At 38.6% G+C, this 18,442-nt stretch overlaps 1 protein-coding gene across 4 annotated transcripts in view; it reads right to left on the bottom strand.

The window, feature by feature from the left end:
- Positions 1 to 18,442, bottom strand: part of EPHA6 (EPH receptor A6) — an 896,620-nt gene that overhangs the window by 802,004 nt on the left and 76,174 nt on the right. The gene's annotated exons all lie outside the window — the stretch shown is intronic.

Genomic DNA, 18,442 nt, shown 5'->3' with positions numbered 1-18,442 from the left:
TACCACAGTTTCTTTATCCATTCTTCTCCTGAGGGACACTTAGGCTGTTTCCATGATCTGGCTGTTATGAATAAGGCTGCTATGAACGTGGTTGAGCAAATTTTCTTGTTGTGTGCTGGAGCATCTTCTGGGTATATTCCAAGGAGTGGAATAGCTGGGTCTTGAGGAAGCCCTATTCCCATTTTTCTCAGGTAGCACCAGATAGATTTCCAAAGTGGCTGTACTAGTTTGCATTCCCCCCAGCAATGAAGGAGTGTTCCTCTCTCTCCACATCCTTGCCAGCATGTGGTGTCGCTTGAATTTTTGATCTTAGCCATTCTGATGGGTGTAAGATGGAATCTCAGAGTTGTTTTGATTTGCATTTCCCTGATGACTAGGGAGGTTGAACATTTCTTTAAGTGTTTCTCAGCCATTTGATATTCCTCTGTTGAGAATTCTCTGTCTAGTTCCAAGCCCCATTTCTCAATTGGGTTATTTGGTTTGGTGGTGTTTAATTTCTTGAGTTCTTTATATATTTTGGATATTAGACCTTTGTCAGATGTAGGGTTGGTGAAGATCTTTTCCCAGTCTGTAGGCTGTCGCTTTGTTCTCTTGACAGTGTCTCCTGCCTTATAGAAGCTTTTCAGTCTCATGAGGTCCCATTTATTATTGTTGACATTAAGGCCTGGGCTGTTAGTGTTCTGTTCAGGAAGTTGTCTCCTGTGCCAATATGTTCCAGGCTCTTCCCCACTTTTTCTTCTAAGTGACTTAGAGTCTCTGGTTTTATGTTGAGGTCTTTAATCCACTTGGATTTGAGTTTTGTGCAAGGTGACAAATATGGGTCCAGTTGCATTTTTTTACACATAGACATCCTGTTAGACCAGCACCATTTGTTGAAGATGCTATCCTTTTTCCATTGAATGGATTTGGCTTCTTTGTCAAAAATCAAATGACCATATGTGTGTGGGTTCATATCTGGGTCTTCAATTCGATTCCACTGATCAACCAGCCTGTTGCTGTGCCAGTACCATGCTGTTTTAATTACTATTGCTTCATAGTACAGTTTGAGATCAGATATGGAGATTCCTCTGGAGTACTTTTTATTGTACAAGATTGTTTTCGCTATTCTGGGTTTTTGTTTTAGCATATGAAGTTCAGAATTGAACTTTCAATGTCTTTTAAAAATTGTGTAGATATTTTGATAGGGATTGCATTGAATCTGTAGATTGCTTTTGGTAGGATGGCCATTTTTACTATGTTAATTCTCCCTATCCATGAGCAAGGAAGATCATTCCATCTTCTCATGTCATCTTCAATCTCTTTCTTTAGAGTTTTGAAATTTTTTTCAAACAAGTCCTTCACTTGCTTAGTTAGAGTAACTCCTAAGTATTTTATATGGCTTGTGGCTAATATGAAGGGTGTAGTTTTCCTAATTTCTTCCTCTGCAAGCTTGTCATTTGTGTATAGGAGGGCTACAGTCTTTTTCGAGTTAATTTTGTATCCAGCCAATTTGCTGAAGGTGTTTATCAGCTATAGCAGTTCCTGGTGGAATTTTGAGGGTCACTTATGTACACTATCATATCATCTGCAAATAGGGAGAATTTGACTTCCTCCTTTCCCATTTGGAGACCCTTGATCTCCTTTTGTTGTCTTATTGCTCTGGCTAGAACTTCGAGTACTATATTGAAGAGATATGGAGAGCGTGGGCAGCCTTGCCTTGTTCCTGATTTTAGAGGAATTTCCTTGAGTATCTCACCATTTACTTTGATTTAGGCTATTGGCTTGCTGTATATAGCCTTTATTATGTTGAGGAATGTGCCTTGTATCCCCGATCTCTCTAAAACTTTAAACATGAATGGGTGTTGGATTTTATCAAATGCTTGCTCTGCATCTAAAGAGATGATCATGTGGTTTTTTATTTTCATTTTGTTTATGTGGTGGATTACATTGATGGATTTCCGTATATTAAACCATCCCTGCATGCCTGGAATGAAGCCTACTTGGTCATGATGAATCATAGCTTTGATGTGTTCTTGTATTCTTTTTACAAGTATTTTATTTATTATTTTTGCATCGATGTTCATAAGAGAAATTGGTCTGAAATTCTTTTTCTTTGTTGAGTCTTTGTGAGGTTTAGGTATCAATGTGACTATGGTCTCATAGAATGAATTTGGTAATATTCCATCCATTTCTATCTTTTGGAGTAGCTTGAAGAGTATCGGTATTAGCTCGCCCTTTAAGGTCTGGTAGAATTCTGCACTGGAACCATCTGGCCCTGGGCTTTTTTTGGTTGGGAGATTATCAATGATTACCTCTATTTCTGTAGGGGAAATAGGACTATTTAGCTTGTTTATCTGTTCTTCACTCAACTTTGGCAAGTGAAATTGATCAAGAAAATCGTCCATTTCCCTTAGATTTTCAAATTTTGTGGCATATATGTCTTCAAAGTAGGATCTTATGATTCTTTGTATTTCTTCAGTGTCTGTTGTTATGTCTCCCTTTTCATTTCTGATTTTATTGATTTCAATACTCTCTGTCTGCCTTTTAGTTAGTTTGGCTAACGGTCTGTCTATCTTATTGACTTTCTCAAAGAACCAGCTCTTGGTTTTGTTGATTCTTTGGATTGTTTTCTTAGTTTCTATTTTGTTAATTTCAGCCCTGATGTTGATTATATCCAGATGTCTACTCCTTTTGGGTGTTTCTGCTTCTTTTTTTTCTAGGGCTTCCAGTTGTGTCGTTAAGGTGTTTATGTGCGATGTTTCCAATTTCTTTTTAAAGGCACTTAGTACTATGAATTTTCCTCTTAGCACTACTTTCAATGTATCCCACAAATTTGGATACATTGCTCCTTCATTTTCATTGAATTTAAGAAACTCCTTGATTTCTTTCTTTATTTCTTCCCTGACCCAAGTGTCATTTAGCAGAGAGTTATTTAGTTTCCACGTACATGTAGGCTTTTTGTTATTTTTGTTGTTGTTGAATTGCAGCCTAAGAGCATGGTGATCTGATAGGATACAAGGTATTATTTCAATCCTCTTGTATCTGTTGAGGCTTGCTTTATGACCTACGATGTGATCAATTTTGGAGAAGGTTCCATGGGGTGCAGAGAAGAAGGTATATTCTTTCTTGTTTGGGTGAAAGGTTCTATAGATATCTATTAGATCCATTTGACCCATGGCGTTGGTTAATGATGTTATTTCTCAGTTTAGTTTCTGTTTCAATGACTTATCCTTCAGTGAGAGTGGGGTGTTGAAGTCTTCCACTATTATTGTGTGGGGATCGATGTGTGGTTTAAGCTTTTTAGCAGATCTTTTACAAATGTGGGTGCCCTTGTATTGGGAGCATAGATGTTCAGTATTGTGATGTCATCTCGGTTGACTTTACCTTTGATGAGTATGAAGTGTCCTTCCGCATCCCTTTTGATTAATTTAGGTTGAAAGTCTATTTTGTTCTATATTAAAATGGCTACGCCTGCTTGCTTCTTGTGACCATTTGCTTGGAATATTTTTTTCCAACCTTTTACCCTGAGGTAATGCCTATTGTTATGGGTGAGATGTGTTTCTTGAATGCAGAAGATTGTTGGATCCTGTTTATGCACCCATTCAGTTAGTCTGTGTCTTTTTATTGGAGAATTGAGACCATTGATGTTGAGAGATATTAATGACCAGTGACTATTAAGAGTCTTAATTTTGATGTGTTTCTAGTCAAGCGTTTGTGTGGTTGTGTTTTTGCCATGGTATAGTTATCTATTTCCTGAGTAGTTTTGGTTGCAGCTTGACCCTTTGGGATGGAATTTTCCTTCTAATACCTTCTGTAAAGCTGGATTTGTGGATAGGTACTGTTTGAATTTGGTTTTGTCATGGAATATTTTGTTTTCTCCATCAATGGTTATTGATAGTTTTGCTGGGTAAAGTAGTCTAGCCTGGCATCTGTGGTCTGTTAGGGTTTGCAGGATCTCTGTCCAGGCCCTTCTGGCTTTTATGGTCTCTATTGAGAAGTCAGGTGTAATTCTGATAGGTTTGCCATTAAATGTTATTTAGCCCTTTTCCCTTGCAGCTTTTAGTATTTTTTCTTTGTCCTGTATGTTTTGTGTTTTGATTATTATGTGACGGGCAGTTTTTCTTTTCTGGTCAATTCTATTTGGTGTTCTGTATGCCTCTTGTATGTTTATAGGCATCTCTTTCTTTAGATTGGGGAAATTTTCTTCTATGATTTTGTTGAGAATAGTTTCCGGGCCTTGGGGTCTGATATCTTCTCTTTCTTCAATGCCTATTATCCTCATATTTCTTCTTTTCATGGTGTCCTTAATTTCTTGGATGTCTTGTGTCAGGAGTTTTCCAGATTTGGCATTTTCTTTATTGGTTGCTTCAAGATCTGTGATTGTATCTTCTAGCCCTGAGATTCGTTCTTCCATCTCTTGGATTCTGTTAGAAAAGCTCATCTCTGTATTGCTTGCCTTCTTCTCTGAGGTCAGAGCACCACAAGACATAAAGAAATATTTGATAATTTTTATTCAGAGTCTTGAGTGGAAGATTGGCCTTGTTCTTACTGTAATTTCAAAGGTGCAGCCTCTAGAACCTTGAGAATTAATCCCTGTTGTTTTAAGACAGCTATTCAACAAGTATCTGTAATTTGGCATACTAACTCTAGGATTCTAATATATATCATAATGCAGATTATAGTAATTCTTGTTTAGTTATATGTCACTCATCACAAGTAATCAAAAAAATACATATTATAATCCTACATATATACACAGAGACTCTTTGATCAGTCATATTATTAATTGAATTCACAAGTAGAAGACAAGGAGAATAAAGGAAGAATTCAAAGTTTCACATGGTCACAGTTGCCCTGTTAGTGAGAACAATGGTAGTTGGGTTGAAGAATGAAGGAAGAAGGCGTGAGAGTGTAATTTTATGCACCCTCTCAGATATTAGTATGTTGAAAACTTGGTTCTTAGCCTGTAACACAGAAGAGACATTGTGGAGCTTTTAGGAAGAGGATATAAAATAGATTCTCAGTGGTATAACCTTGAAAAGGGTACTGGGATGCTAGATCATCATATCTGTTTGCGTCCTAAATGCCATGAAGCAAGATATCCCTGTATCATGCATCTCACCAGGATACAGTGTTTAATTCCAAGGCCGAAACAACAGCAACAACTTAATGGTGGCATGATCTTTTTGTGCACTGCATAAAGGTTGTCTTTTTATTTTTAAATGCTGATTTCTGTACCTGCAGAGAGAGGAGTACAGACTAGACTTCAGTATAGCTAAGCATCACCTGTCTCAGTGTTTTGTAAACATGCACTCCCCACAACGTCTTCTTGGTTTAATAAAGAGCTGAATGTAAGACTAAAGAGGCATTTTAGAACTCATGTACCTGGTAGGTCAGATGATGTCCACCCAGCTGTTTCCCTTAGAAAAGCACTGCCCCACTGCTACATCCTTAAGGCTTATTGGTCCTCAACTGCTCATAAACTATTATTTTCCTACTTTATACCATTAGAACAAATCCTGACAAAATGAAGTACAGACTGTAAAAGACTGTGGCTACAAAGTGTCTGCTGTTTTGTTGGAGTAAAGTATTTTAGGAACATTTCAAAATGGAAGATTAACTTAAAAGTATGTTTCTATTACCTATTGCTGATAGTATATTTGCATACAAGAATAAAAGATTTTTTTAAAAAAAGCTAAATAAGGCAGGAGAGAGAGGGTTGGGAAACCTCTGGGCAGAAATAGGAACTCAGGGAAAGAATCAGGCAAACAAGAGTTGCCCTTGGGCAGGGAAGAAGAAACAAGTGCCTGGATTAAGATTGAGAGGTAATGGGCCTTGTGGCAGGACACATATTAAAATAAAGGGGACAACTTAAGACAAGAGTTAGTTGGAAACAAGTTGAAGCTATGGCCAAGCTTTAATGATAAATACATAAAAATCTTCATGCCTTTGTAAGCTATTGAATCCATAATGTCTACAGATATATTATGTTTTCAGCACAGAAAGAAAATATGGTCCAATTAAATTTTCCAAAGATAAAAAAAATCTCCATGTCACTAGTTGGGTGCTGACAGTCTGAAGGAAGTCCCATTTTAAAATTAAATTTTATCCTTTCTTCATTTATATCACAGATATTTTGTTATAGGAACAGAAAGCTGATTACCACATAAGGAAGGAAGTGCTGATTTTATGAAATAATCCTTTACTCTACATGTATACTAAAATAGAATTTGTTAATATGAGCTGCAATTCTCTTACTTCAATATAAGTCTGCATTTTATCTTTAGCATACCTTCCAGCATTTAAATCATAACCCATTTACATAAAATAATTACTCATATTTAATTAACTGCTATAGTTAACATAAATATTTAATTAATAAATTATTAGAAATAAATATTTGAAAATAAACTTCAAATATGGACTATTACTTGGATGAGTGCCTCCCAAAGTTACATGTGCTAAGAGCATGGCACCTATGGAGGTCCTCCTGCGATGTGTTAATGAATTTTATAATTAAGGTCTCAAGGGTAGAGTCCTTATTTCTCTTGTAGAAGATTGTGGTGGAGGCTTGGTCTCAGTATTTTCTTATGTTTTAGCCCATGACATAAATTTCTTGTCCTGTGATTTTCTCTTTAATGTTGACTACTCATGCTCCTATTAGAGGGAGAAAGGAAAAAAAGAAAAGAGGAAGGAAGGAAGGAAAGAAGTAAGGATCGAAGGAAGGAAAAAGAAAGAACTGTGTAATCTTGGACTAGAACTTCAAGAACTGTGGAGCAAATATTTTTCTCTTTATAAACGAATTTTAAGGCATTTTGGTATAGTAATATAAAGCTAACTAATACAATTTATAAAAAGGGAATTTCATTCTCATGTATTTTTTCATTTAATGGCTCAATTTCAAATGAGCATGATTGCCTTCAACAGATTGCCTTCAGTCTTCTGCAACATTTACTACAAAGTAAATTAGTTTCAGCAATATTGATATAGTAAAATCCAAGTACGGCAAGATCAAAATTTTTTACTTTTAAAGTTGTAAATATTAATGCATTAGAACTTTAGAAGTACACTTTCAGGGAAACATGCTCTGTCTTGAGAACAATTTTGTACTAAAGGACAGTACCAGGTATCTCTCCATGGAGAATTGTGTATACTCTCATACTCAACTTTTCAGGGACTAGGAAAAAATGATGCACCAGGATTTATTGTTAATATGCCTATTAAATATGCCGGAACGTATCTGCACATTAAGAAGATAAGTATATACACTGCAAAGCATTTGAGAAAAATATAGAAACCACTAGTCTTCAGCAGAATTGTATACTGAATGCTGAGACCCAGGCAGCTACAGAGGAAGTGAACATAAAAAAATACTAATATATATATATAAGGTTATAGATTTTCACACAGCATTTTATGTCATATTTTCTCCTTCCCCCAATTCCTCTCTTATCCATCACCCTTTCTTACACATACAACTCTGTGTCCTCTTATTAAATCTATTCAGCCCTCTTATTAAATCTATTCAGCCCAATTTGTGAGCCCATATAGTCTTGGATATGTGACCATTCAATGAAATGGGGCCAGCCTACCTGGGTCTACACTCTTAGCGAAAACTGACTTTTACTTTCCCAGGAACTATAAATGGCCCATAAGCTCCTAGGTTATGTATGGGACTTCGTGCTCAAATCCCTTCTTCTTATAGGGATATGGTCTAGATTCACCTTTCACAGATTTATTCCAAGCTAACGCAACTAAGAAATAAACAGCAGTAGGTATTCTAATACCTGACAGAAAAATCTCAACTGAATTACATTTTAACTTTGGTTTCCTCTCTCTTTACTTTGCTGTTGTGTCTATATTTTTAGCTTCATTGACTTCCTGTTGATTTTTTTGTTTTGTTTTTCAAGACAGGGTCTCTCTGTGTAGCCTTAGCTGTCCTGGACTCACTTTGTAGACCAGGCTGGCTTCGAACACACAGTGATCCGCCTGCCTCTGCCTCCCGAGTGCTGGGATTAAAGGCGTGCGCCACCACGCCCGGCCTGTTGATGTATTTTTAACATCAGATCATGGTAGGATAACATAACATTGACACAGAAAGATCAAACTGGAGAAAAAACTTCTTTTGAAGACATTGAGTATAATTTGTATTCATGTCTAAACAGAGAGTAAGCACCTGAGCAGAAGGGGCTGCCTAGGAATAAGATGCATAGAAATACATTTATAATTAATTAGCCATCCTTTCTAACTGTGAAGTGAAAAATCTTTACTCAGAAGCCAAGGGGAGATATTGTTCTGGTTTTATATAGTATCATAAGGTTCTAATACCAAATAGGTCTGCTTGGAAAAACATGACACTGAGTAAATAACTACTTGTTGTGGGTGGATTGGATATAAAATGTCCCCACAAGGACTCATGAATTAAAGAACTTAAGATGTGATTACATACTAACTTCATCAATGGATTAATCTATTTATAATATTAAAAATGAATGGGATATTAGGAGTTGGGTCAATTCAAAGAAGTGATTTTTTTCAAGTTCATCTTTTTTAGAGCATTTAATATTTTTATTAATTCATTCATATTATATCTCAATAGTTATTCCATCCCTTGTATCCTCCCATTCTTCCCTCCCTTCCATTTTCCCCTTACTCCCCTCCTGTATGACTGTGACATAGGGGGACTTCCTCCCCCTGTATATGCTAACAGGGTATCAAGTCTCTTCTTGGTAGCCTGCTATCCATCCTCTGAGTGCCACCAGGTCTCCCCATCAAGAGGACGTGGTCAAATATGGGGCATCAGAGTTCATGTGAAAGTCAGACCCTACTCCCCACTCAACTGTGAAGAATGTCCTGTCCATTGGCTAGATCTGGGTAGTGGTTTGATGTTTCCTGCACATAAAGACCTCATCTTTTACCTGATCTTTCTTGTCATATGTTCTGCCCCTTTCTTATTCCTCTCACATGGGGAGCAACTGTCCCACCCCATGGCCTTCAGCTATGCAGTTTGGGTCTTCAAATAGACTGAAAGGCAATGAGTCAGTTGACCATGAAAAGGACCTATAAAACTGGGCTAAAATCGAACTTTTCATGGCTTTTCTCTCAGGTATTTCTAACTATTAGAGCAATCTAGCCAATAAATATAAACAGATTTTTGTTCTAGAACACACAAACCAAGAACACTACTCGGCTTTAAGATCACGGACCAATGGTATATATGTGTTTCTTAAGGGTCACATAAAATAGTTTATATGGTAGCTGAAAACAACCAGTACTTACATATACATTTTTTGGCTATAAATAGGAAGAGATTTGGAGAGAAATTATCAGAGAATGCCAACTAAATATATTTATAAAAAAAATCTTAGCAGATGCTGATAGTAATAAAACTGAAACATATCTTCATAATGATATTGTTTTTCTAAAATGCTGAAATGATTGGGGGCTATAGCCGTTGTAGTTATTTAGTCTTGTTGTATATATATAGTATATATAGTCTTGTAGTTATTTAATAACTAAAGCTAGGACTGTTGGTATAACTAACACATATTCTGGAACAGCAGAAATAATCAAGTGCTGTTCTAAGCAAACTATTATTAATAATCACTTAATTAGTATAATGTATAAATAGAAGAAATAAAAATAACTGAGGTTTGATGGTTATGTTTGTCTCTTGTATATAATGACAATATGAAAATGCTTAGGGGGATCCAAGATGGCGGCGAGCAGTGTGGACCGTGTTTGAAAGCTCCAGCGAACAATTCAAGGAATTGCACAGATTTCTGAGCCAGGAACACCAAGGTCCCCACACCACGGCAGCAGAAGTGCTCCACGGTCCGGAGGGACCAGGGTGCGGAGGACCTGCCTGCCCCTGCACACAGGAGGAGCGAGGACTTTCTCGGATCAGAGCGGCGGCGGTGAGAACAACAGTACCCACAGCGGCTCCGGCAGCGCCAGAGGTGGTGGCTGAGGTTTGCAGCTCAGAGCCTTCCAGTGGAGGCGATTAGTGCGGTGGACAGTGGGAGTTGCTGCGGGAGAGGGGACTCTGGACAGGATTTGGGTCGCGTGGTGCCTTGAGACCCAGGCTGGACTCAGCGGACGGTTCGGCCCCAGAGTCCTGGGTTTGCTCAGTGAGCTGTGCTGTGGAGAGGCTGGCTCGGCTCGGCTCGGCTCGGCGGGCAATTCTGCCCGAGGCGCAGCTCCCCTGCTGTGACGTAGGCGGGGCAGATAGCCGGCTTCCACCCTGAGCTCCGGCTCTGCGCAGACGTGGTTTTCCTGCTGTGCCGCGAGCGGGGCAGAGCGCTCAGTTATACCCTGGGAGCTTGCTCAAGCAGCCTTGGTTTTTCGGCTGTGACGCAAGCTGGGAGGTGAGCCAGCTTCCACCCTGGGCTCCGGCTCAGCGCAAGCTCAGCTTTCCTGCTGGGACACGAGCGGGGTGGAGCGCTCAGTTATACCTTGGGTGCTTGCTCAAGCAGCCTGGGTTTTTCTGCTGTGACACAAGCTGGGCGGTGAGCCGGCTTCCATCCTGGGCTCCGGCTCAACGCAGACTTAGTTTTCCTGCTGTGACACGTGCAGGGCGGAGCACTCAGTAATACTCTGGGTGCTGGCCCAGCGCAGCATTGGTTTTTCTGCTACCACGCAAGCTGGGTGGAGCGCTCCCTTCTACCCTGGGTGCTTGCTCAGCAAGGTCCCAGTCTCCCTGCTGTGACACAAGCCTGGAGAAGCGCTCACTTCTACCCTAGGTGCTTGCGCAGCACTGCCACAGTTTTCCTGCTGTGACGCGGGCTGGGCGGGGCGCTCACTTCCACCCGGGGTGATTGCTCAGTGCAATCACAGTTCTCCTGCTGTGACAGACGGGTCAGGCCCTGAGAAACTAGCTGAGCTCGCCACGTGGCTCGGACCCAGTATCTCTGGCTGGACTTGGCAAGGGACCCAAAAGGTTGTGGTTACCTTGGCCTGACCCAACGATCACTCAGAGACCCAGAAAGATTGCAGGATCCACAGCAAAGGGGAGCTGAGGATCACTGGCGGTGAGAGCCCAAAACTACAGGGCTAACCTCCTGCCATCCACACCAGTGAAGTATCAGGGCGTCCAGCCTACGGAAATCGTGAGAAAACAAGTGAATCTATTATCAGACTCCATCCACTCAACTCTGGAAGTTACCCAACAAAAACAGAGACGGCAAGATGTCTAAGGGACAGCGTAAAAGCATTCGCAAAAAACCCCAAAACAACATGGCGTCTCCAACTCCCAGCTATCCCAAAGAAAACAACCCGGAGAACTCACATACAATGGAAACACAAGAAAATGACCTCAAAGCCTTGGTAATGAGGATGGTATCGGAGGAAACAGATAGAATTAGAAATCAGATGCAGGAAGAAGCAGCGAAGCAGGTGCGAGACATAAAAGAAGCACATAGAGTAGAACTGGAAATTTTTCAGGAAAACATAAGCAACCAGATGAAAGAAATTAAAAAATCTGTTCAAGATATGAAGATGAAAATGGATTCAATGATAAACACACAGACAGAAGAAAAACGAGAACGTGAGGCCTCAGAGAAGAAGGTGAATGACTCAGTGCTGAGCTTTTCTAATAGAATCCAAGAGATGGAAGAGCGAATCTCAAGTCTAGAAGATACAATCACAGATCTTGAAGCAACCAATAAAGAAAATGCCAAATCTGGAAAACTCCTGACACAAAACATCCAAGAAATTAAGGACACCATGAAAAGAAGAAATCTGAGGATAATAGGCATTGAAGAAAGAGAAGATATCAGACTCCAAGGCCCAGAAACTCTTCTCAGCAAAATCATAGAAGAAAATTTCCCCAATCTAAAGAAAGAGATGCCTATAAACATACAAGAGGCATACAGAACACCAAATAGAATTGACCAGAAAAGAAAAACTGCCCGTCACATAATAATCAAAACACAAAACATACAGAACAAAGAAAAAATATTAAAAGCTGCAAGGGAAAAGGGCCAAATAACATTTAATGGCAAACCTATCAGAATTACACCCGACTTCTCAGCAGAGACCATAAAAGCCAGAAGGGCCTGGACAGAGATCCTGCAAACCCTAACAGACCACAGATGCCAGGCTAGACTACTTTACCCAGCAAAACTATCAATAACCATTGATGGAGAAAACAAAATATTCCATGACAAAACCAAATTCAAACAGTACCTATCCACAAATCCAGCTTTACAGAAGGTTCTAGAAGGAAAACTCCATCCCAAAGGGTCAAGCTACAACCAAAACTACTCAGGAAATAGATAACTATACCATGGCAAAAACACAACTACACAAACGCTCAACTGAAACCAACATCAAAATTAAGACTCTTAATAGTAACTGGTTGTTAATATCTCTCAACATCAATGGTCTCAATTCTCCAATAAAAAGACACAGACTAACTGAATGGGTGCATAAACAGGATCCAACATTCTTATGCATCCAAGAAACACATCTCACCCATAATGATAGACATCACCTCAGGATAAAAGGTTGGAAAAAAATATTCCAAGCAAATGGACACAAGAAGCAAGCAGGCGTAGCCATTTTAATATCGAACAAAATAGATTTTCAACCAAGATTAATCAAAAGGGATGAGAATGGACACTTCTTACTCATCAAAGGTAAAGTCAACCAAGAGGACATCACAATTCTGAACATCTATGCTCCCAATACAAGGGCACCCACATTTGTAAAAGATCTGTTAAAAAGGCTTAAACCACACATCAAGCCCCACACAATAATAGTGGGAGACTTCAACACCCCACTCTCACTGAAGGACAAGTCATCGAAACAGAAACTAAGCCGAGAAATAACATCATTAACCAATGCCATGGGTCAAATGGACCTAACAGATATCTATAGAACCTTGCACCCAAACAAGAAAGAATACACCTTCTTCTCTGCACCCCATGGAACCTTCTCCAAAATTGATCACATCGTAGTTCACAAAGAAAGCCTCAACAGATACAAAAGGATTGAAATCATACCTTGTATCCTATCAGATCATCATGGGTTTAGGCTGCAATTCAACAACAACAGAAATAACAAAAAGCCTACACGTATGTGGAAACTAAACAACTCTCTGCTAAATGACACCTGGGTCAGGGAAGAAATAAAGAAAGAAATCAAGGAGTTTCTGAAATTCAATGAAAATGAAGGAACAACATACCCAAATTTGTGGGATACACTGAAAGCAGTGCTAAGAGGAAAATTCATAGCACTAAGTGCCTTTAAAAAGAAATTGGAAGCATCGCACATAAACACCTTAACGACACAACTGGAAGCCCTAGAAAAAAAAGAAGCAGAAACACCCAAAAGGAGTAGACGCCTGGAAATAATTAAACTCAGGGGTGAAATTAACACATTAGAAACTAAGAAAACAGTCCAAAGAATCAACAAAACCAAGAGCTGGTTCTTTGAGAAAGTCAACAAGATAGACAGACCTTTAGCCAAACTAACTAAAAGGCAGAGAGACAGTATTGAAATCAACAAAATCAGGAATGAAAAGGGAGACATAACAACAGACACTGAAGAAATACAAAGAATCATAAGATCCTACTTTGAAGGCATATATGCCACAAAATTTGAAAATCTAAGGGAAATGGACGATTTTCTTGATCAATTTCACTTGCCAAAGTTGAGTGAAGAACAGATAAACAAGCTAAATAGTCCTATTTCCCCTACAGAAATTGAAGTAATCATTGATAGTCTCCCAACCAAAAAAAGCCCAGGGCCAGATGGCTTCAGTGCTGAATTCTACCAGACCTTCAAGGGCGAGTTAATACCGATACTCTTCAAACTACTCCAAAAGATAGAAAGGGATGGAACATTACCAAACTCATTCTATGAGGCCATAGTCTCATTGATACCTAATCCTCACAAAGACTCAACAAAGAAAGAGAATTTCAGACCAATTTCTCTTATGAACATCGATGCAAAAATAATAAATAAAATACTTGCAAAACGAATACAAGAGCACATCAGAGATATCATTCATCATGACCAAGTAGGCTTCATTCCAGGCATGCAGGGATGGTTTAATATACGGAAATCCATCAATGTAATCCACCACATAAACAAACTGAAAACAAAAAACCACATGATCATCTCTTTGGATGCAGAGAAAGCATTTGATAAAATCCAACACCCATTCATGTTTAAAGTTTTAGAGAGATCGGGAATACAAGGCACATTCCTCAACATAATAAAGGCTATATATAGGAAGCCAATAGCCAAAATCAAAGTAAATGGTGAGATACTCAAGGAAATTCCTCTAAAATCAGGAACAAGGCAAGGCTGCCCACGCTCTCCATATCTCTTCAATATAGCACTCGAAGTTCTAGCCAGAGCAATAAGACAACATAAGGAGATCAAGTGTATTCAAATGGGAAAGGAGGAAGTCAAATTATCCCTATTTGCAGATGATATGATAGTCTACATAAGTGACCCTCAAAATTCCACCAGAGAACTCCTACAGCTGATAAACACCTTCAGCAAATTGGCTGGATACAAAATTAACTCGAAAAAGTCTGTAGCCTTCCTATACACAAATGACAAGCTTGCAGAGGAAGAAATTAGGAAAACTACACCCTTCTCATTAGCCACAAGTAATATAAAGTACTTAGGAGTTACTCTTACTAAACAAGTGAAGGACCTGTTTGAAAAAAATTTCAAAACCCTAAAGAAAGAGATTGAAGATGACATGAGAAGATGGAAGGATCTACCTTGCTCATGGATAGGGAGAATTAACATAATAAAAATGGCCATCCTACCAAAAGCAATCTACAGATTCAATGCAATCCCTATCAAAATACCTACACAATTTTTTAAAGACATTGAAAGTTCAATTCTGAACTTCATATGGAAAAACAAAAAACCCAGAATAGCTAAAACAATCCTGTACAATAAAAGGTGCTCTGGAGGAATCTCCATACCTGATCTCAAACTGTACTATAAAGCAATAGTAATTAAAACTGCATGGTACTGGCACAGCAACAGGCTGGTTGATCAGTGGAATCGAATCGAAGACCCAGATATGAATCCACACACATATGGTCATTTGATTTTTGACAAAGAAGCCAAATCCATTCGATGGAAAAGGGATAGCATCTTCAACAAATGGTGCTGGTCTAACTGGATGTCTATGTGTAAAAAAATGCAACTGGACCCATATTTGTCACCTTGTACAAAACTCAAATCCAAGTGAATTAAAGACCTCAACATAAAACCAGAGACACTAAATCACTTAGAAGGAAAAGTGGGGAAGAGCCTGGAACATATTGGCACAGGAGACAACTTCCTGAACAGAACACCAACAGCCCAGGCATTAATGTCAACAATTAATAAATGGGACCTCATGAGGCTGAAAAGCTTTTGTAAGGCAGATGACACCGTAAAGAGTACAAAGCGACAGTCTACAGACTGGGAAAAGATCTTCACCAACCCCACATCTGACAAAGGTCTAATATCCAAAATATATAAAGAACTCAAGAAATTAAATACCACCAAACCAAATAACCCAATTGAGAAATGGGGCATGGAACTAAACAGAGAATTCTAAACAGAGGAATATCAAATGGCTGAGAAACACTTAAAGAAATGCTCAACCTCCTTAATCATCAGGGAAATGCAAGTCAAAACAACGCTGAGATTCCATCTTACACCCATCAGAATGGCTAAGATCAAAAATTCAAGCGACACCACATGCTGGCGAGGATGTGGGGAGAGAGGAACACTCCTTCATTGCTGGTGGGAATGCAAACTAGTACAACCACTTTGGAAATCTATCTGGTGCTATCTCAGAAAAATGGGAATAGGGCTTCCTCAAGACCCAGCTATTCCACTCCTTCGAATATACCCAGAAGATGCTCCAGCACACAGCAAGAAAATTTGCTCAACCATGTTCATAGCAGCCTTATTCATAATAGCCAGAACATGGAAACAGCCTAAGTGTCCCTCAATAGAAGAATGGATAAAGAAACTGTGGTACATATACACTATGGAATACTATTCAGCTATTAAAAACAAGGAATTCCCAAAATTTGTGGATAAATGGATTGAGCTAGAAATGATCATAATGAGTGAGTTAACTCAGAAGCAGAAAGACTCAAATGGTATATATTCACTTATATCTGCATATTAGCCCAACGGGCATGTCCCACGAAAGCCTTCACTTACCAGGAAACAGAGACAGATGAGAGGACATTCTAGTGGGACTCTAGATGTGAGATTCATGAGAGAAAGGCAAAGTAGAAGGACCCAGAGGGTCCTAGGAGCCTACAAGTAGAACATTATGATAGGCAGATTTGGGCACAGGGGTCCCACTCAAACTAGGCACCAGACAAGGACAATACAGGCGGTAAACCTTAAACCCCTACCCAGATCTAGACAATGGACAGAACACTCTCCACAGTAGAGTGGAGAGTGGGATATTACGTTCTCACACACTCTGGTGCCTCACCTCTGACCATGTCCCCTGGATGGGGAGACCTGATGGCACTCAGAGGAAGGACTGCAGGTTACCAAGAAGAGACTTGATACCCTATGATCATATAGAGGGGGAGGTAATCCCCCTCAGGAACAGTCATAGGGGAGGGGAATAAGGGGAAAATGGGAGGGAGGGAAGAATGGGAGGATTCAAGGGATGGGATAACCATTGAGATGTAACAAGAATAAATTAATAAAAAAAAAAAAAGAAAATGCTTAGAGCTGAATTTAGTGACAAAGGTAAAGAAATCCCTTTTAATGTGTGCTTCAGGCATTTCACTTAAGACAAACATACAGTTAATCAAAATTAATAACTTAAATTTGATTGCTAAAATAAAAAAATAAAAATTAATATCATTTTTCTGAAACACTGATGTTTGTGTAAACATTCCAAGGAAATGCATGTCCATGTGTATATTAATATGTACATGCAAATCTTGTTTATATACTAACTTGAAAAGCTTCTTTAATTTTATTTTTGCATCTATAATTCTTAATTATAGAGGTGATGAAAAATAAGCAAGGCATTACATTTATTAGCTAACAGGTTTTGCTTTGCTTAATGAAAAGAAAATAAATCATTTGAAGAACCTACTTTGCTTACTACAGTATTTTTTCCTCAAAATAATAATTGCTTGGGGTGTACATTATTTAAAAATTCAATATTTAATGCTGACCTATGCTTTTACAAACTTAGTCTTTTAATCTACATTCTCTGAAAATGTGCTTCATCTAACAACCATTAAGGAGCCATGTGTTCTTCATTTTATTAAAATCTCAACAACATGGTGTAGGATTAATAACTGACAGGGGTTAATATTGCCCAGATGGGAGTTTGCACACCAATCACTCTAAACTGGTCATTAATTTTCTCAATGTATATTATGTCTTGATTGGTATTTCATCAGATGCTTCTAAGATTTTTTAATGTCCTTTTTTTTCATAGGTACATATCCTTTTTCCCATCTTTAAGCTTGAATTTTATGAGAAAACAAAAAACAGAAGATGAATCCAGGTGGATAAAGCACAAATTGGAAGCAAATATTTAAAACTTCCTCCCTGTACTAAATTTTTTGAAAAAGAACACATTTAATTATTACAATTTTGTCTTTTTCACCACAGATAATATCTGTAAAATTAATACTAGACTCTTCATCTTTATTTACATTTTTATAATATAGTCTTTGACCAGTATATTATCTAAAATATTTTCAGGTGTACATCTATTTCTTTATTCAAACAATTTTATTATTATTATTATTATTATTATTATTATTATTATTATTATTATTATTATTTTCAAGGCAGGGTTTCTCTGTGTAACCTTGGTTTTCCTGGACTCACTTTGTAGACGAGGCTAGCCTACAAATCACAGCGATCTACCTGCCTTTGTTACCCTGAGTGTGGGACTACAGGCATGTGCCCCTCAACCGGCTTTCAACAACTTTTATTGCACTTCTGTCATACTATACTCATTTTCTTATCGAACTCTATACACATACGGAACATTCAGTTTATTAATCAGTTATTTACCATACATATAAACAGTGTAATTCAAATGCTGTGGTGAGCATTATGTTTCAAAAGAAACAAAGGTAAGCAAGCCAAAATAATTAACGCACATGATTCTGGAAAAGTCAGAAACTGGAGATGATGAAATCTCAGGAAATGTCAGATGATGGATGGAGAGTGGCTTATAATGGCTACAGGAGAAAAACTTAATAGGGTGGAGACATGGTTGTGGTAAGATACACACTGAAGCACTCCATGAGTGGAGTAACTGGAGAGGGACTCAAAGCAGGTGAGTGGACCATGGGGAATCACAAGATAAACAACCCAGAGTTAAAGGAGTGAAGAAATGATAGATGAAAGGGCTGAGGGAAACTGCTGGGAAGATCTCTAGGAAGAAAAATATATGGGATATGTTCCTTGCTTGTGGGTTGACTGCCAGACAGTAAGC

Source organism: Acomys minous (assembly GCF_964271855.1).
Source record: "Acomys minous genome assembly, chromosome: 11".
In the NCBI taxonomy this organism is placed as follows: Eukaryota; Metazoa; Chordata; class Mammalia; order Rodentia; family Muridae; genus Acomys; species Acomys minous.
Note: the sequence above shows the minus strand (reverse complement) of the source record. Positions and strands in the feature narration are given on the sequence as shown.